This window comes from Amia ocellicauda, chromosome 2, assembly GCF_036373705.1.
Source record: "Amia ocellicauda isolate fAmiCal2 chromosome 2, fAmiCal2.hap1, whole genome shotgun sequence".
NCBI classification, from domain to species: domain Eukaryota; kingdom Metazoa; phylum Chordata; class Actinopteri; order Amiiformes; family Amiidae; genus Amia; species Amia ocellicauda.
The window spans coordinates 54396440-54413964 of NC_089851.1; the positions used below are offsets into that span (position 1 = coordinate 54396440).

The 17525-nt window shown below is 50.8% G+C and overlaps 9 non-coding genes across 9 annotated transcripts; all 9 read right to left on the minus strand.

The window, feature by feature from the left end:
• Positions 1-1519: 1519 nt before the first annotated feature.
• Positions 1520-1591, minus strand: trnap-agg (transfer RNA proline (anticodon AGG)). The gene has a single exon. It is a non-coding gene; the product is annotated as a tRNA-Pro (tRNA).
• A 4075-nt stretch (positions 1592-5666) lies between these two features.
• trnap-agg (transfer RNA proline (anticodon AGG)) lies at positions 5667-5738 on the minus strand. The gene has a single exon. It is a non-coding gene; the product is annotated as a tRNA-Pro (tRNA).
• A 1099-nt stretch (positions 5739-6837) lies between these two features.
• trnap-agg (transfer RNA proline (anticodon AGG)) lies at positions 6838-6909 on the minus strand. Its single transcript has one exon. It is a non-coding gene; the product is annotated as a tRNA-Pro (tRNA).
• Positions 6910-8813: 1904 nt separating this feature from the next.
• Positions 8814-8885, minus strand: trnap-agg (transfer RNA proline (anticodon AGG)). The gene has a single exon. It is a non-coding gene; the product is annotated as a tRNA-Pro (tRNA).
• Positions 8886-12428: 3543 nt separating this feature from the next.
• Positions 12429-12500, minus strand: trnap-agg (transfer RNA proline (anticodon AGG)). The gene has a single exon. It is a non-coding gene; the product is annotated as a tRNA-Pro (tRNA).
• Positions 12501-13006: 506 nt separating this feature from the next.
• On the minus strand, positions 13007-13078 carry trnap-agg (transfer RNA proline (anticodon AGG)). Its single transcript has one exon. It is a non-coding gene; the product is annotated as a tRNA-Pro (tRNA).
• Positions 13079-14177: 1099 nt separating this feature from the next.
• Positions 14178-14249, minus strand: trnap-agg (transfer RNA proline (anticodon AGG)). The gene has a single exon. It is a non-coding gene; the product is annotated as a tRNA-Pro (tRNA).
• A 1326-nt stretch (positions 14250-15575) lies between these two features.
• On the minus strand, positions 15576-15647 carry trnap-agg (transfer RNA proline (anticodon AGG)). The gene has a single exon. It is a non-coding gene; the product is annotated as a tRNA-Pro (tRNA).
• A 1099-nt stretch (positions 15648-16746) lies between these two features.
• Positions 16747-16818, minus strand: trnap-agg (transfer RNA proline (anticodon AGG)). Its single transcript has one exon. It is a non-coding gene; the product is annotated as a tRNA-Pro (tRNA).
• Positions 16819-17525: the final 707 nt, after the last annotated feature.

Consider the following 17525-nt stretch of genomic DNA (forward strand, 5'->3'; position numbering starts at 1 on the left):
CATCAGCTACACAGCCAACAGTATCTGAGGTTGAAAGACCTCCCTGGTGCAGAGGAGCCCAGAAGCCAAGCATCGAGAGAGAACAAACGAATGCTTCAGAGAATGCAAAGCGGGGCCAAGCGGGCTCGTCCGGGAGTTGAACCCGGGACCTCTCGCACCCTAAGTGAGACAGCACTGAGAGCATGGTTCAGCAGGCCCGCAAACAACTGAAAAGAATGCCTCTCCTTTGGTGCAGCTCAGGAGTACACGTTCAGCAAAGGTCTCCATAACAAGCCGGCAAACCACATTTCGTCCTCCTCCTCCTCAACAACACACTACATGTCCTCCTCCTCCTCAACAACAACAACGAACTTGTAAAATACACATTTTCTTTAAAGAAAACAAAACACACAGATGACAGTCTGATTTCCCATCAGCTACACAGCCAACAGTATCTGAGGTTGAAAGACCTCCCTGGTGCAGAGGAGCCCAGAAGCCAAGCATCGAGAGAGAACAAACGAATGCTTCAGAGAATGCAAAGCGGGGCCAAGCGGGCTCGTCCGGGAGTTGAACCCGGGACCTCTCGCACCCTAAGTGAGACAGCACTGAGAGCATGGTTCAGCAGGCCCGCAAACAACTGAAAAGAATGCCTCTCCTTTGGTGCAGCTCAGGAGTACACGTTCAGCAAAGGTCTCCATAACAAGCCGGCAAACCACATTTCGTCCTCCTCCTCCTCAACAACACACTACATGTCCTCCTCCTCCTCAACAACAACAACGAACTTGTAAAATACACATTTTCTTTAAAGAAAACAAAACACACAGATGACAGTCTGATTTCCCATCAGCTATACAGCCAACAGTATCTGAGGTTGAAAGACCTCCCTGGTGCAGAGGAGCCCAGAAGCCAAGCATCGAGAGAGAACAAACGAATGCTTCAGAGAATGCAAAGCGGGGCCAAGCGGGCTCGTCCGGGAGTTGAACCCGGGACCTCTCGCACCCTAAGCGAGAATCATACTCCTAGACCAACGAGCCAAGTTAACGGAGGGTGTCGCAGTTTCTGCTGGGCAAGCGCGTAACTGCTTTGGGGCAGACCGGGAGACCTACGCTCACTGACTGATAGCATGGACTGTAGCGCTGAAGTGTCTTTCCAGAACGGTGACCGTATCCCCAGTGAGACAGCACTGAGAGCATGGTTCAGCAGGCCCGCAAACAACTGAAAAGAATGCCTCTCCTTTGGTGCAGCTCAGGAGTACACGTTCAGCAAAGGTCTCCATAACAAGCCGGCAAACCACATTTCGTCCTCCTCCTCCTCAACAACACACTACATGTCCTCCTCCTCCTCAACAACAACAACGAACTTGTAAAATACACATTTTCTTTAAAGAAAACAAAACACACAGATGACAGTCTGATTTCCCATCAGCTACACAGCCAACAGTATCTGAGGTTGAAAGACCTCCCTGGTGCAGAGGAGCCCAGAAGCCAAGCATCGAGAGAGAACAAACGAATGCTTCAGAGAATGCAAAGCGGGGCCAAGCGGGCTCGTCCGGGAGTTGAACCCGGGACCTCTCGCACCCTAAGCGAGAATCATACCCCTAGACCAACGAGCCAAGTTAACGGAGGGTGTCGCAGTTTCTGCTGGGCAAGCGCGTAACTGCTTTGGGGCAGACCGGGAGACCTACGCTCACTGACTGATAGCATGGACTGTAGCGCTGAAGTGTCTTTCCAGAACGGTAACCGTATCCCCAGTGAGACAGCACTGAGAGCATGGTTCAGCAGGCCCGCAAACAACTGAAAAGAATGCCTCTCCTTTGGTGCAGCTCAGGAGTACACGTTCAGCAAAGGTCTCCATAACAAGCCGGCAAACCACATTTCGTCCTCCTCCTCCTCAACAACACACTACATGTCCTCCTCCTCCTCAACAACAACAACGAACTTGTAAAATACACATTTTCTTTAAAGAAAACAAAACACACAGATGACAGTCTGATTTCCCATCAGCTATACAGCCAACAGTATCTGAGGTCGATAGCCCTCCCTTGTGCAGAGGAGCCCAGAAGCCAGCCTTCAAGAGCAAACGAACGAACACTTCGGTGACTACAAAGTGGGGCCAAGTGGGCTCGTCCTGGAGTTGAACACACGGCCTCTCACACCCTCAGCAAGAATCATACCCCTAGACCAACGAGCCAAGTTAACGGAGGGTGTCGCAGTTTCTGCTGGGCAAGCGCGTAACTGCTTTGGGGCAGACCGGGAGACCTACGCACACTGACTGATAGCATGGACTGTAGCGCTGAAGTGTCTTTCCAGAACGGTAACCGTATCCCCAGTGAGACAGCACTGAGAGCATGGTTCAGCAGGCCCGCAAACAACTGAAAAGAATGCCTCTCCTTTGGTGCAGCTCAGGAGTACACGTTCAGCAAAGGTCTCCATAACAAGCCGGCAAACCACATTTCGTCCTCCTCCTCCTCAACAACACACTACATGTCCTCCACCTCCTCCTCAACAACAACAACAACAACAACAACGAACTTGTAAAAAACACATTCTCTTTAAAGAAAACAAAACACACAGATGACAGCCTGATTTCCCATCAGCTATACGGGCAACAGTATCTGAGGTCGATAGCCCTCCCTTGTGCAGAGGAGCCCAGAAGCCAGCCTTCAAGAGCAAACGAACAAACACTTCGGTGACTGCAAAGTGGGGCCAAGTGGGCTCGTCCTGGAGTTGAACCCAGGGCCTCTCACACCCTCAGCAAGAATCATACCCCTAGACCAAAAAGCCAAGTTAAGGGAGGGTGTCGCAGTTTCTGCTGGGCAAGCGCGTAACTGCTTTGGGGCAGACCGGGAGACCTACGCTCACTGACTGATAGCATGGACTGTAGCGCTGAAGTGTCTTTCCAGAACGGTAACCGTATCCCCAGTGAGACAGCACTGAGAGCATGGTTCAGCAGGCCCGCAAACAACTGAAAAGAATGCCTCTCCTTTGGTGCAGCTCAGGAGTACACGTTCAGCAAAGGTCTCCATAACAAGCCGGCAAACCACATTTCGTCCTCCTCCTCCTCAACAACACACTACATGTCCTCCTCCTCCTCAACAACAACAACGAACTTGTAAAAAACACATTTTCTTTAAAGACAACAAAACACACAGATGACAGTCTGATTTCCCATCAGCTATACAGCCAACAGTATCTGAGGTCGATAGCCCTCCCTTGTGCAGAGGAGCCCAGAAGCCAGCCTTCAAGAGCAAACGAACGAACACTTCGGTGACTACAAAGTGGGGCCAAGTGGGCTCGTCCTGGAGTTGAACCCAGGGCCTCTCACACCCTCAGCAAGAATCATACCCCTAGACCAACGAGCCAAGTTAACGGAGGGTGTCGCAGTTTCTGCTGGGCAAGCGCGTAACTGCTTTGGGGCAGACCGGGAGACCTACGCTCACTGACTGATAGCATGGACTGTAGTGCTGAAGTGTCTTTCCAGAATGGTAACGCCATCCCCTGTGAGACAGCACTGAGAGCATTGTTCAGCAGGCCCGCAAACAACTGAAAAGAATGCCTCTCCTTTGGTGCAGCTCAGGAGTACACGTTCAGCAAAGGTCTCCATAACAAGCCGGCAAACCACATTTCGTCCTCCTCCTCCTCAACAACACACTACATGTCCTCCTCCTCCTCCTCAACAACAACAACAACAACAACGAACTTGTAAAAAACACATTTTCTTTAAAGAAAACAAAACACACAGATGACAGTCTGATTTCCCATCAGCTTTACAGGCAACAGTATCTGAGGTCGATAGCCCTCCCTTGTGCAGAGGAGCCCAGAAGCCAGCCTTCAAGAGCAAACGAACAAACACTTCAATGAATGCAAAGTGGGGCCAAGTGGGCTCGTCCTGGAGTTGAACCCAGGGCCTCTCACACCCTCAGCAAGAATCATACCCCTAGACCAACGAGCCAAGTTAACGGAGGGTGTCGCAGTTTCTGCTGGGCAAGCGCGTAACTGCTTTGGGGCAGACCGGGAGACCTACGCACACTGACTGATAGCATGGACTGTAGCGCTGAAGTGTCTTTCCAGAACGGTAACCGTATCCCCAGTGAGACAGCACTGAGAGCATGGTTCAGCAGGCCCGCAAACAACTGAAAAGAATGCCTCTCCTTTGGTGCAGCTCAGGAGTACACGTTCAGCAAAGGTCTCCATAACAAGCCGGCAAACCACATTTCGTCCTCCTCCTCCTCAACAACACACTACATGTCCTCCTCCTCCTCAACAACAACAACGAACTTGTAAAATACACATTTTCTTTAAAGAAAACAAAACACACAGATGACAGTCTGATTTCCCATCAGCTACACAGCCAACAGTATCTGAGGTTGAAAGACCTCCCTGGTGCAGAGGAGCCCAGAAGCCAAGCATCGAGAGAGAACAAACGAATGCTTCAGAGAATGCAAAGCGGGGCCAAGCGGGCTCGTCCGGGAGTTGAACCCGGGACCTCTCGCACCCTAAGTGAGACAGCACTGAGAGCATGGTTCAGCAGGCCCGCAAACAACTGAAAAGAATGCCTCTCCTTTGGTGCAGCTCAGGAGTACACGTTCAGCAAAGGTCTCCATAACAAGCCGGCAAACCACATTTCGTCCTCCTCCTCCTCAACAACACACAACATGTCCTCCTCCTCCTCAACAACAACAACGAACTTGTAAAATACACATTTTCTTTAAAGAAAACAAAACACACAGATGACAGTCTGATTTCCCATCAGCTACACAGCCAACAGTATCTGAGGTTGAAAGACCTCCCTGGTGCAGAGGAGCCCAGAAGCCAAGCATCGAGAGAGAACAAACGAATGCTTCAGAGAATGCAAAGCGGGGCCAAGCGGGCTCGTCCGGGAGTTGAACCCGGGACCCCTCGCACCCTAAGTGAGACAGCACTGAGAGCATGGTTCAGCAGGCCCGCAAACAACTGAAAAGAATGCCTCTCCTTTGGTGCAGCTCAGGAGTACACGTTCAGCAAAGGTCTCCATAACAAGCCGGCAAACCACATTTCGTCCTCCTCCTCCTCAACAACACACTACATGTCCTCCTCCTCCTCAACAACAACAACGAACTTGTAAAATACACATTTTCTTTAAAGAAAACAAAACACACAGATGACAGTCTGATTTCCCATCAGCTACACAGCCAACAGTATCTGAGGTTGAAAGACCTCCCTGGTGCAGAGGAGCCCAGAAGCCAAGCATCGAGAGAGAACAAACGAATGCTTCAGAGAATGCAAAGCGGGGCCAAGCGGGCTCGTCCGGGAGTTGAACCCGGGACCTCTCGCACCCTAAGTGAGACAGCACTGAGAGCATGGTTCAGCAGGCCCGCAAACAACTGAAAAGAATGCCTCTCCTTTGGTGCAGCTCAGGAGTACACGTTCAGCAAAGGTCTCCATAACAAGCCGGCAAACCACATTTCGTCCTCCTCCTCCTCAACAACACACTACATGTCCTCCTCCTCCTCAACAACAACAACGAACTTGTAAAATACACATTTTCTTTAAAGAAAACAAAACACACAGATGACAGTCTGATTTCCCATCAGCTACACAGCCAACAGTATCTGAGGTTGAAAGACCTCCCTGGTGCAGAGGAGCCCAGAAGCCAAGCATCGAGAGAGAACAAACGAATGCTTCAGAGAATGCAAAGCGGGGCCAAGCGGGCTCGTCCGGGAGTTGAACCCGGGACCTCTCGCACCCTAAGCGAGAATCATACCCCTAGACCAACGAGCCAAGTTAACGGAGGGTGTCGCAGTTTCTGCTGGGCAAGCGCGTAACTGCTTTGGGGCAGACCGGGAGACCTACGCTCACTGACTGATAGCATGGACTGTAGCGCTGAAGTGTCTTTCCAGAACGGTAACCGTATCCCCAGTGAGACAGCACTGAGAGCATGGTTCAGCAGGCCCGCAAACAACTGAAAAGAATGCCTCTCCTTTGGTGCAGCTCAGGAGTACACGTTCAGCAAAGGTCTCCATAACAAGCCGGCAAACCACATTTCGTCCTCCTCCTCCTCAACAACACACTACATGTCCTCCTCCTCCTCCTCAACAACAACAACAACAACAACAACGAACTTGTAAAAAACACATTTTCTTTAAAGAAAACAAAACACACAGATGACAGTCTGATTTCCCATCAGCTTTACAGGCAACAGTATCTGAGGTCGATAGCCCTCCCTTGTGCAGAGGAGCCCAGAAGCCAGCCTTCAAGAGCAAACGAACAAACACTTCAGTGACTGCAAAGTGGGGCCAAGTGGGCTCGTCCTGGAGTTGAACCCAGGGCCTCTCACACCCTCAGCAAGAATCATACCCCTAGACCAACGAGCCAAGTTAACGGAGGGTGTCGCAGTTTCTGCTGGGCAAGCGCGTAACTGCTTTGGGGCAGACCGGGAGACCTACGCACACTGACTGATAGCATGGACTGTAGCGCTGAAGTGTCTTTCCAGAACGGTAACCGTATCCCCAGTGAGACAGCACTGAGAGCATGGTTCAGCAGGCCCGCAAACAACTGAAAAGAATGCCTCTCCTTTGGTGCAGCTCAGGAGTACACGTTCAGCAAAGGTCTCCATAACAAGCCGGCAAACCACATTTCGTCCTCCTCCTCCTCAACAACACACTACATGTCCTCCTCCTCCTCAACAACAACAACGAACTTGTAAAATACACATTTTCTTTAAAGAAAACAAAACACACAGATGACAGTCTGATTTCCCATCAGCTACACAGCCAACAGTATCTGAGGTTGAAAGACCTCCCTGGTGCAGAGGAGCCCAGAAGCCAAGCATCGAGAGAGAACAAACGAATGCTTCAGAGAATGCAAAGCGGGGCCAAGCGGGCTCGTCCGGGAGTTGAACCCGGGACCTCTCGCACCCTAAGCGAGAATCATACCCCTAGACCAACGAGCCAAGTTAACGGAGGGTGTCGCAGTTTCTGCTGGGCAAGCGCGTAACTGCTTTGGGGCAGACCGGGAGACCTACGCTCACTGACTGATAGCATGGACTGTAGCGCTGAAGTGTCTTTCCAGAACGGTAACCGTATCCCCAGTGAGACAGCACTGAGAGCATGGTTCAGCAGGCCCGCAAACAACTGAAAAGAATGCCTCTCCTTTGGTGCAGCTCAGGAGTACACGTTCAGCAAAGGTCTCCATAACAAGCCGGCAAACCACATTTCGTCCTCCTCCTCCTCAACAACACACTACATGTCCTCCTCCTCCTCAACAACAACAACGAACTTGTAAAATACACATTTTCTTTAAAGAAAACAAAACACACAGATGACAGTCTGATTTCCCATCAGCTACACAGCCAACAGTATCTGAGGTTGAAAGACCTCCCTGGTGCAGAGGAGCCCAGAAGCCAAGCATCGAGAGAGAACAAACGAATGCTTCAGAGAATGCAAAGCGGGGCCAAGCGGGCTCGTCCGGGAGTTGAACCCGGGAACTCTCGCACCCTAAGTGAGACAGCACTGAGAGCATGGTTCAGCAGGCCCGCAAACAACTGAAAAGAATGCCTCTCCTTTGGTGCAGCTCAGGAGTACACGTTCAGCAAAGGTCTCCATAACAAGCCGGCAAACCACATTTCGTCCTCCTCCTCCTCAACAACACACTACATGTCCTCCTCGTCCTCAACAACAACAACGAACTTGTAAAATACACATTTTCTTTAAAGAAAACAAAACACACAGATGACAGTCTGATTTCCCATCAGCTACACAGCCAACAGTATCTGAGGTTGAAAGACCTCCCTGGTGCAGAGGAGCCCAGAAGCCAAGCATCGAGAGAGAACAAACGAATGCTTCAGAGAATGCAAAGCGGGGCCAAGCGGGCTCGTCCGGGAGTTGAACCCGGGACCTCTCGCACCCTAAGTGAGACAGCACTGAGAGCATGGTTCAGCAGGCCCGCAAACAACTGAAAAGAATGCCTCTCCTTTGGTGCAGCTCAGGAGTACACGTTCAGCAAAGGTCTCCATAACAAGCCGGCAAACCACATTTCGTCCTCCTCCTCCTCAACAACACACTACATGTCCTCCTCCTCCTCAACAACAACAACGAACTTGTAAAAAACACATTTTCTTTAAAGAAAACAAAACACACAGATGACAGTCTGATTTCCCATCAGCTTTACAGGCAACAGTATCTGAGGTCGATAGCCCTCCCTTGTGCAGAGGAGCCCAGAAGCCAGCCTTCAAGAGCAAACGAACAAACACTTCAGTGACTGCAAAGTGGGGCCAAGTGGGCTCGTCCTGGAGTTGAACCCAGGGCCTCTCACACCCTCAGCAAGAATCATACCCCTAGACCAACGAGCCAAGTTAACGGAGGGTGTCGCAGTTTCTGCTGGGCAAGCGCGTAACTGCTTTGGGGCAGACCGGGAGACCTACGCACACTGACTGATAGCATGGACTGTAGCGCTGAAGTGTCTTTCCAGAACGGTAACCGTATCCCCAGTGAGACAGCACTGAGAGCATGGTTCAGCAGGCCCGCAAACAACTGAAAAGAATGCCTCTCCTTTGGTGCAGCTCAGGAGTACACGTTCAGCAAAGGTCTCCATAACAAGCCGGCAAACCACATTTCGTCCTCCTCCTCCTCAACAACACACTACATGTCCTCCTCCTCCTCAACAACAACAACGAACTTGTAAAATACACATTTTCTTTAAAGAAAACAAAACACACAGATGACAGTCTGATTTCCCATCAGCTACACAGCCAACAGTATCTGAGGTTGAAAGACCTCCCTGGTGCAGAGGAGCCCAGAAGCCAAGCATCGAGAGAGAACAAACGAATGCTTCAGAGAATGCAAAGCGGGGCCAAGCGGGCTCGTCCGGGAGTTGAACCCGGGACCTCTCGCACCCTAAGCGAGAATCATACCCCTAGACCAACGAGCCAAGTTAACGGAGGGTGTCGCAGTTTCTGCTGGGCAAGCGCGTAACTGCTTTGGGGCAGACCGGGAGACCTACGCTCACTGACTGATAGCATGGACTGTAGCGCTGAAGTGTCTTTCCAGAACGGTAACCGTATCCCCAGTGAGACAGCACTGAGAGCATGGTTCAGCAGGCCCGCAAACAACTGAAAAGAATGCCTCTCCTTTGGTGCAGCTCAGGAGTACACGTTCAGCAAAGGTCTCCATAACAAGCCGGCAAACCACATTTCGTCCTCCTCCTCCTCAACAACACACTACATGTCCTCCTCCTCCTCAACAACAACAACGAACTTGTAAAATACACATTTTCTTTAAAGAAAACAAAACACACAGATGACAGTCTGATTTCCCATCAGCTACACAGCCAACAGTATCTGAGGTTGAAAGACCTCCCTGGTGCAGAGGAGCCCAGAAGCCAAGCATCGAGAGAGAACAAACGAATGCTTCAGAGAATGCAAAGCGGGGCCAAGCGGGCTCGTCCGGGAGTTGAACCCGGGAACTCTCGCACCCTAAGTGAGACAGCACTGAGAGCATGGTTCAGCAGGCCCGCAAACAACTGAAAAGAATGCCTCTCCTTTGGTGCAGCTCAGGAGTACACGTTCAGCAAAGGTCTCCATAACAAGCCGGCAAACCACATTTCGTCCTCCTCCTCCTCAACAACACACTACATGTCCTCCTCGTCCTCAACAACAACAACGAACTTGTAAAATACACATTTTCTTTAAAGAAAACAAAACACACAGATGACAGTCTGATTTCCCATCAGCTACACAGCCAACAGTATCTGAGGTTGAAAGACCTCCCTGGTGCAGAGGAGCCCAGAAGCCAAGCATCGAGAGAGAACAAACGAATGCTTCAGAGAATGCAAAGCGGGGCCAAGCGGGCTCGTCCGGGAGTTGAACCCGGGACCTCTCGCACCCTAAGTGAGACAGCACTGAGAGCATGGTTCAGCAGGCCCGCAAACAACTGAAAAGAATGCCTCTCCTTTGGTGCAGCTCAGGAGTACACGTTCAGCAAAGGTCTCCATAACAAGCCGGCAAACCACATTTCGTCCTCCTCCTCCTCAACAACACACTACATGTCCTCCTCCTCCTCAACAACAACAACGAACTTGTAAAATACACATTTTCTTTAAAGAAAACAAAACACACAGATGACAGTCTGATTTCCCATCAGCTACACAGCCAACAGTATCTGAGGTTGAAAGACCTCCCTGGTGCAGAGGAGCCCAGAAGCCAAGCATCGAGAGAGAACAAACGAATGCTTCAGAGAATGCAAAGCGGGGCCAAGCGGGCTCGTCCGGGAGTTGAACCCGGGACCTCTCGCACCCTAAGTGAGACAGCACTGAGAGCATGGTTCAGCAGGCCCGCAAACAACTGAAAAGAATGCCTCTCCTTTGGTGCAGCTCAGGAGTACACGTTCAGCAAAGGTCTCCATAACAAGCCGGCAAACCACATTTCGTCCTCCTCCTCCTCAACAACACACTACATGTCCTCCTCCTCCTCAACAACAACAACGAACTTGTAAAATACACATTTTCTTTAAAGACAACAAAACACACAGATGACAGTCTGATTTCCCATCAGCTATACAGCCAACAGTATCTGAGGTCGATAGCCCTCCCTTGTGCAGAGGAGCCCAGAAGCCAGCCTTCAAGAGCAAACGAACGAACACTTCGGTGACTACAAAGTGGGGCCAAGTGGGCTCGTCCTGGAGTTGAACACACGGCCTCTCACACCCTCAGCAAGAATCATACCCCTAGACCAACGAGCCAAGTTAACGGAGGGTGTCGCAGTTTCTGCTGGGCAAGCGCGTAACTGCTTTGGGGCAGACCGGGAGACCTACGCACACTGACTGATAGCATGGACTGTAGCGCTGAAGTGTCTTTCCAGAATGGTAACGCCATCCCCAGTGAGACAGCACTGAGAGCATGGTTCAGCAGGCCCGCAAACAACTGAAAAGAATGCCTCTCCTTTGGTGCAGCTCAGGAGTACACGTTCAGCAAAGGTCTCCATAACAAGCCGGCAAACCACATTTCGTCCTCCTCCTCCTCAACAACACACTACATGTCCTCCTCCTCCTCAACAACAACAACGAACTTGTAAAATACACATTTTCTTTAAAGAAAACAAAACACACAGATGACAGTCTGATTTCCCATCAGCTACACAGCCAACAGTATCTGAGGTTGAAAGACCTCCCTGGTGCAGAGGAGCCCAGAAGCCAAGCATCGAGAGAGAACAAACGAATGCTTCAGAGAATGCAAAGCGGGGCCAAGCGGGCTCGTCCGGGAGTTGAACCCGGGACCTCTCGCACCCTAAGTGAGACAGCACTGAGAGCATGGTTCAGCAGGCCCGCAAACAACTGAAAAGAATGCCTCTCCTTTGGTGCAGCTCAGGAGTACACGTTCAGCAAAGGTCTCCATAACAAGCCGGCAAACCACATTTCGTCCTCCTCCTCCTCAACAACACACTACATGTCCTCCTCCTCCTCAACAACAACAACGAACTTGTAAAATACACATTTTCTTTAAAGAAAACAAAACACACAGATGACAGTCTGATTTCCCATCAGCTACACAGCCAACAGTATCTGAGGTTGAAAGACCTCCCTGGTGCAGAGGAGCCCAGAAGCCAAGCATCGAGAGAGAACAAACGAATGCTTCAGAGAATGCAAGCGGGGCCAAGCGGGCTCGTCCGGGAGTTGAACCCGGGACCCCTCGCACCCTAAGTGAGACAGCACTGAGAGCATGGTTCAGCAGGCCCGCAAACAACTGAAAAGAATGCCTCTCCTTTGGTGCAGCTCAGGAGTACACGTTCAGCAAAGGTCTCCATAACAAGCCGGCAAACCACATTTCGTCCTCCTCCTCCTCAACAACACACTACATGTCCTCCTCCTCCTCAACAACAACAACGAACTTGTAAAATACACATTTTCTTTAAAGAAAACAAAACACACAGATGACAGTCTGATTTCCCATCAGCTACACAGCCAACAGTATCTGAGGTTGAAAGACCTCCCTAGTGCAGAGGAGCCCAGAAGCCAAGCATCGAGAGAGAACAAACGAATGCTTCAGAGAATGCAAAGCGGGGCCAAGCGGGCTCGTCCGGGAGTTGAACCCGGGACCTCTCGCACCCTAAGTGAGACAGCACTGAGAGCATGGTTCAGCAGGCCCGCAAACAACTGAAAAGAATGCCTCTCCTTTGGTGCAGCTCAGGAGTACACGTTCAGCAAAGGTCTCCATAACAAGCCGGCAAACCACATTTCGTCCTCCTCCTCCTCAACAACACACTACATGTCCTCCTCCTCCTCAACAACAACAACGAACTTGTAAAATACACATTTTCTTTAAAGAAAACAAAACACACAGATGACAGTCTGATTTCCCATCAGCTACACAGCCAACAGTATCTGAGGTTGAAAGACCTCCCTGGTGCAGAGGAGCCCAGAAGCCAAGCATCGAGAGAGAACAAACGAATGCTTCAGAGAATGCAAAGCGGGGCCAAGCGGGCTCGTCCGGGAGTTGAACCCGGGACCTCTCGCACCCTAAGCGAGAATCATACCCCTAGACCAACGAGCCAAGTTAACGGAGGGTGTCGCAGTTTCTGCTGGGCAAGCGCGTAACTGCTTTGGGGCAGACCGGGAGACCTACGCTCACTGACTGATAGCATGGACTGTAGCGCTGAAGTGTCTTTCCAGAACGGTAACCGTATCCCCAGTGAGACAGCACTGAGAGCATGGTTCAGCAGGCCCGCAAACAACTGAAAAGAATGCCTCTCCTTTGGTGCAGCTCAGGAGTACACGTTCAGCAAAGGTCTCCATAACAAGCCGGCAAACCACATTTCGTCCTCCTCCTCCTCAACAACACACTACATGTCCTCCTCCTCCTCAACAACAACAACGAACTTGTAAAATACACATTTTCTTTAAAGAAAACAAAACACACAGATGACAGTCTGATTTCCCATCAGCTACACAGCCAACAGTATCTGAGGTTGAAAGACCTCCCTGGTGCAGAGGAGCCCAGAAGCCAAGCATCGAGAGAGAACAAACGAATGCTTCAGAGAATGCAAAGCGGGGCCAAGCGGGCTCGTCCGGGAGTTGAACCCGGGACCTCTCGCACCCTAAGCGAGAATCATACCCCTAGACCAACGAGCCAAGTTAACGGAGGGTGTCGCAGTTTCTGCTGGGCAAGCACGTAACTGCTTTGGGGCAGACCGGGAGACCTACGCTCACTGACTGATAGCATGGACTGTAGCGCTGAAGTGTCTTTCCAGAACGGTAACCGTATCCCCAGTGAGACAGCACTGAGAGCATGGTTCAGCAGGCCCGCAAACAACTGAAAAGAATGCCTCTCCTTTGGTGCAGCTCAGGAGTACACGTTCAGCAAAGGTCTCCATAACAAGCCGGCAAACCACATTTCGTCCTCCTCCTCCTCAACAACACACTACATGTCCTCCTCCTCCTCCTCAACAACAACAACAACAACAACAACGAACTTGTAAAAAACACATTTTCTTTAAAGAAAACAAAACACACACATGACAGTCTGATTTCCCATCAGCTTTACAGGCAACAGTATCTGAGGTCGATAGCCCTCCCTTGTGCAGAGGAGCCCAGAAGCCAGCCTTCAAGAGCAAACGAACAAACACTTCAGTGACTGCAAAGTGGGGCCAAGTGGGCTCGTCCTGGAGTTGAACCCAGGGCCTCTCACACCCTCAGCAAGAATCATACCCCTAGACCAACGAGCCAAGTTAACGGAGGGTGTCGCAGTTTCTGCTGGGCAAGCGCGTAACTGCTTTGGGGCAGACCGGGAGACCTACGCACACTGACTGATAGCATGGACTGTAGCGCTGAAGTGTCTTTCCAGAACGGTAACCGTATCCCCAGTGAGACAGCACTGAGAGCATGGTTCAGCAGGCCCGCAAACAACTGAAAAGAATGCCTCTCCTTTGGTGCAGCTCAGGAGTACACGTTCAGCAAAGGTCTCCATAACAAGCCGGCAAACCACATTTCGTCCTCCTCCTCCTCAACAACACACTACATGTCCTCCTCCTCCTCAACAACAACAACGAACTTGTAAAATACACATTTTCTTTAAAGAAAACAAAACACACAGATGACAGTCTGATTTCCCATCAGCTACACAGCCAACAGTATCTGAGGTTGAAAGACCTCCCTGGTGCAGAGGAGCCCAGAAGCCAAGCATCGAGAGAGAACAAACGAATGCTTCAGAGAATGCAAAGCGGGGCCAAGCGGGCTCGTCCGGGAGTTGAACCCGGGACCTCTCGCACCCTAAGCGAGAATCATACCCCTAGACCAACGAGCCAAGTTAACGGAGGGTGTCGCAGTTTCTGCTGGGCAAGCACGTAACTGCTTTGGGGCAGACCGGGAGACCTACGCTCACTGACTGATAGCATGGACTGTAGCGCTGAAGTGTCTTTCCAGAACGGTAACCGTATCCCCAGTGAGACAGCACTGAGAGCATGGTTCAGCAGGCCCGCAAACAACTGAAAAGAATGCCTCTCCTTTGGTGCAGCTCAGGAGTACACGTTCAGCAAAGGTCTCCATAACAAGCCGGCAAACCACATTTCGTCCTCCTCCTCCTCAACAACACACTACATGTCCTCCTCCTCCTCAACAACAACAACGAACTTGTAAAATACACATTTTCTTTAAAGAAAACAAAACACACAGATGACAGTCTGATTTCCCATCAGCTACACAGCCAACAGTATCTGAGGTTGAAAGACCTCCCTGGTGCAGAGGAGCCCAGAAGCCAAGCATCGAGAGAGAACAAACGAATGCTTCAGAGAATGCAAAGCGGGGCCAAGCGGGCTCGTCCGGGAGTTGAACCCGGGACCTCTCGCACCCTAAGTGAGACAGCACTGAGAGCATGGTTCAGCAGGCCCGCAAACAACTGAAAAGAATGCCTCTCCTTTGGTGCAGCTCAGGAGTACACGTTCAGCAAAGGTCTCCATAACAAGCCGGCAAACCACATTTCGTCCTCCTCCTCCTCAACAACACACTACATGTCCTCCTCCTCCTCAACAACAACAACGAACTTGTAAAATACACATTTTCTTTAAAGAAAACAAAACACACAGATGACAGTCTGATTTCCCATCAGCTACACAGCCAACAGTATCTGAGGTTGAAAGACCTCCCTGGTGCAGAGGAGCCCAGAAGCCAAGCATCGAGAGAGAACAAACGAATGCTTCAGAGAATGCAAAGCGGGGCCAAGCGGGCTCGTCCGGGAGTTGAACCCGGGACCCCTCGCACCCTAAGTGAGACAGCACTGAGAGCATGGTTCAGCAGGCCCGCAAACAACTGAAAAGAATGCCTCTCCTTTGGTGCAGCTCAGGAGTACACGTTCAGCAAAGGTCTCCATAACAAGCCGGCAAACCACATTTCGTCCTCCTCCTCCTCAACAACACACTACATGTCCTCCTCCTCCTCAACAACAACAACGAACTTGTAAAATACACATTTTCTTTAAAGAAAACAAAACACACAGATGACAGTCTGATTTCCCATCAGCTACACAGCCAACAGTATCTGAGGTTGAAAGACCTCCCTGGTGCAGAGGAGCCCAGAAGCCAAGCATCGAGAGAGAACAAACGAATGCTTCAGAGAATGCAAAGCGGGGCCAAGCGGGCTCGTCCGGGAGTTGAACCCGGGACCTCTCGCACCCTAAGCGAGAATCATACCCCTAGACCAACGAGCCAAGTTAACGGAGGGTGTCGCAGTTTCTGCTGGGCAAGCACGTAACTGCTTTGGGGCAGACCGGGAGACCTACGCTCACTGACTGATAGCATGGACTGTAGCGCTGAAGTGTCTTTCCAGAACGGTAACCGTATCCCCAGTGAGACAGCACTGAGAGCATGGTTCAGCAGGCCCGCAAACAACTGAAAAGAATGCCTCTCCTTTGGTGCAGCTCAGGAGTACACGTTCAGCAAAGGTCTCCATAACAAGCCGGCAAACCACATTTCGTCCTCCTCCTCCTCAACAACACACTACATGTCCTCCTCCTCCTCCTCAACAACAACAACAACAACAACAACGAACTTGTAAAAAACACATTTTCTTTAAAGAAAACAAAACACACACATGACAGTCTGATTTCCCATCAGCTTTACAGGCAACAGTATCTGAGGTCGATAGCCCTCCCTTGTGCAGAGGAGCCCAGAAGCCAGCCTTCAAGAGCAAACGAACAAACACTTCAGTGACTGCAAAGTGGGGCCAAGTGGGCTCGTCCTGGAGTTGAACCCAGGGCCTCTCACACCCTCAGCAAGAATCATACCCCTAGACCAACGAGCCAAGTTAACGGAGGGTGTCGCAGTTTCTGCTGGGCAAGCGCGTAACTGCTTTGGGGCAGACCGGGAGACCTACGCACACTGACTGATAGCATGGACTGTAGCGCTGAAGTGTCTTTCCAGAACGGTAACCGTATCCCCAGTGAGACAGCACTGAGAGCATGGTTCAGCAGGCCCGCAAACAACTGAAAAGAATGCCTCTCCTTTGGTGCAGCTCAGGAGTACACGTTCAGCAAAGGTCTCCATAACAAGCCGGCAAACCACATTTCGTCCTCCTCCTCCTCAACAACACACTACATGTCCTCCTCCTCCTCAACAACAACAACGAACTTGTAAAATACACATTTTCTTTAAAGAAAACAAAACACACAGATGACAGTCTGATTTCCCATCAGCTACACAGCCAACAGTATCTGAGGTTGAAAGACCTCCCTGGTGCAGAGGAGCCCAGAAGCCAAGCATCGAGAGAGAACAAACGAATGCTTCAGAGAATGCAAAGCGGGGCCAAGCGGGCTCGTCCGGGAGTTGAACCCGGGACCTCTCGCACCCTAAGCGAGAATCATACCCCTAGACCAACGAGCCAAGTTAACGGAGGGTGTCGCAGTTTCTGCTGGGCAAGCACGTAACTGCTTTGGGGCAGACCGGGAGACCTACGCTCACTGACTGATAGCATGGACTGTAGCGCTGAAGTGTCTTTCCAGAACGGTAACCGTATCCCCAGTGAGACAGCACTGAGAGCATGGTTCAGCAGGCCCGCAAACAACTGAAAAGAATGCCTCTCCTTTGGTGCAGCTCAGGAGTACACGTTCAGCAAAGGTCTCCATAACAAGCCGGCAAACCACATTTCGTCCTCCTCCTCCTCAACAACACACTACATGTCCTCCTCCTCCTCCTCAACAACAACAACAACAACAACAACGAACTTGTAAAAAACACATTTTCTTTAAAGAAAACAAAACACACACATGACAGTCTGATTTCCCATCAGCTTTACAGGCAACAGTATCTGAGGTCGATAGCCCTCCCTTGTGCAGAGGAGCCCAGAAGCCAGCCTTCAAGAGCAAACAAACAAACACTTCAGTGACTGCAAAGTGGGGCCAAGCGGGCTCGTCCTGGAGTTGAACCCAGGGCCTCTCACACCCTCAGCAAGAATCATACCCCTAGACCAACGAGCCAAGCTAATAGGCAATATTGCATGTTCTCCTGGGCAAGCACATAACTGCTTGAGGCAGACCCTCACCTGATCACCACATGTGGTTACACTTTAAGAAGGGGTGAGTTTAAGGTCA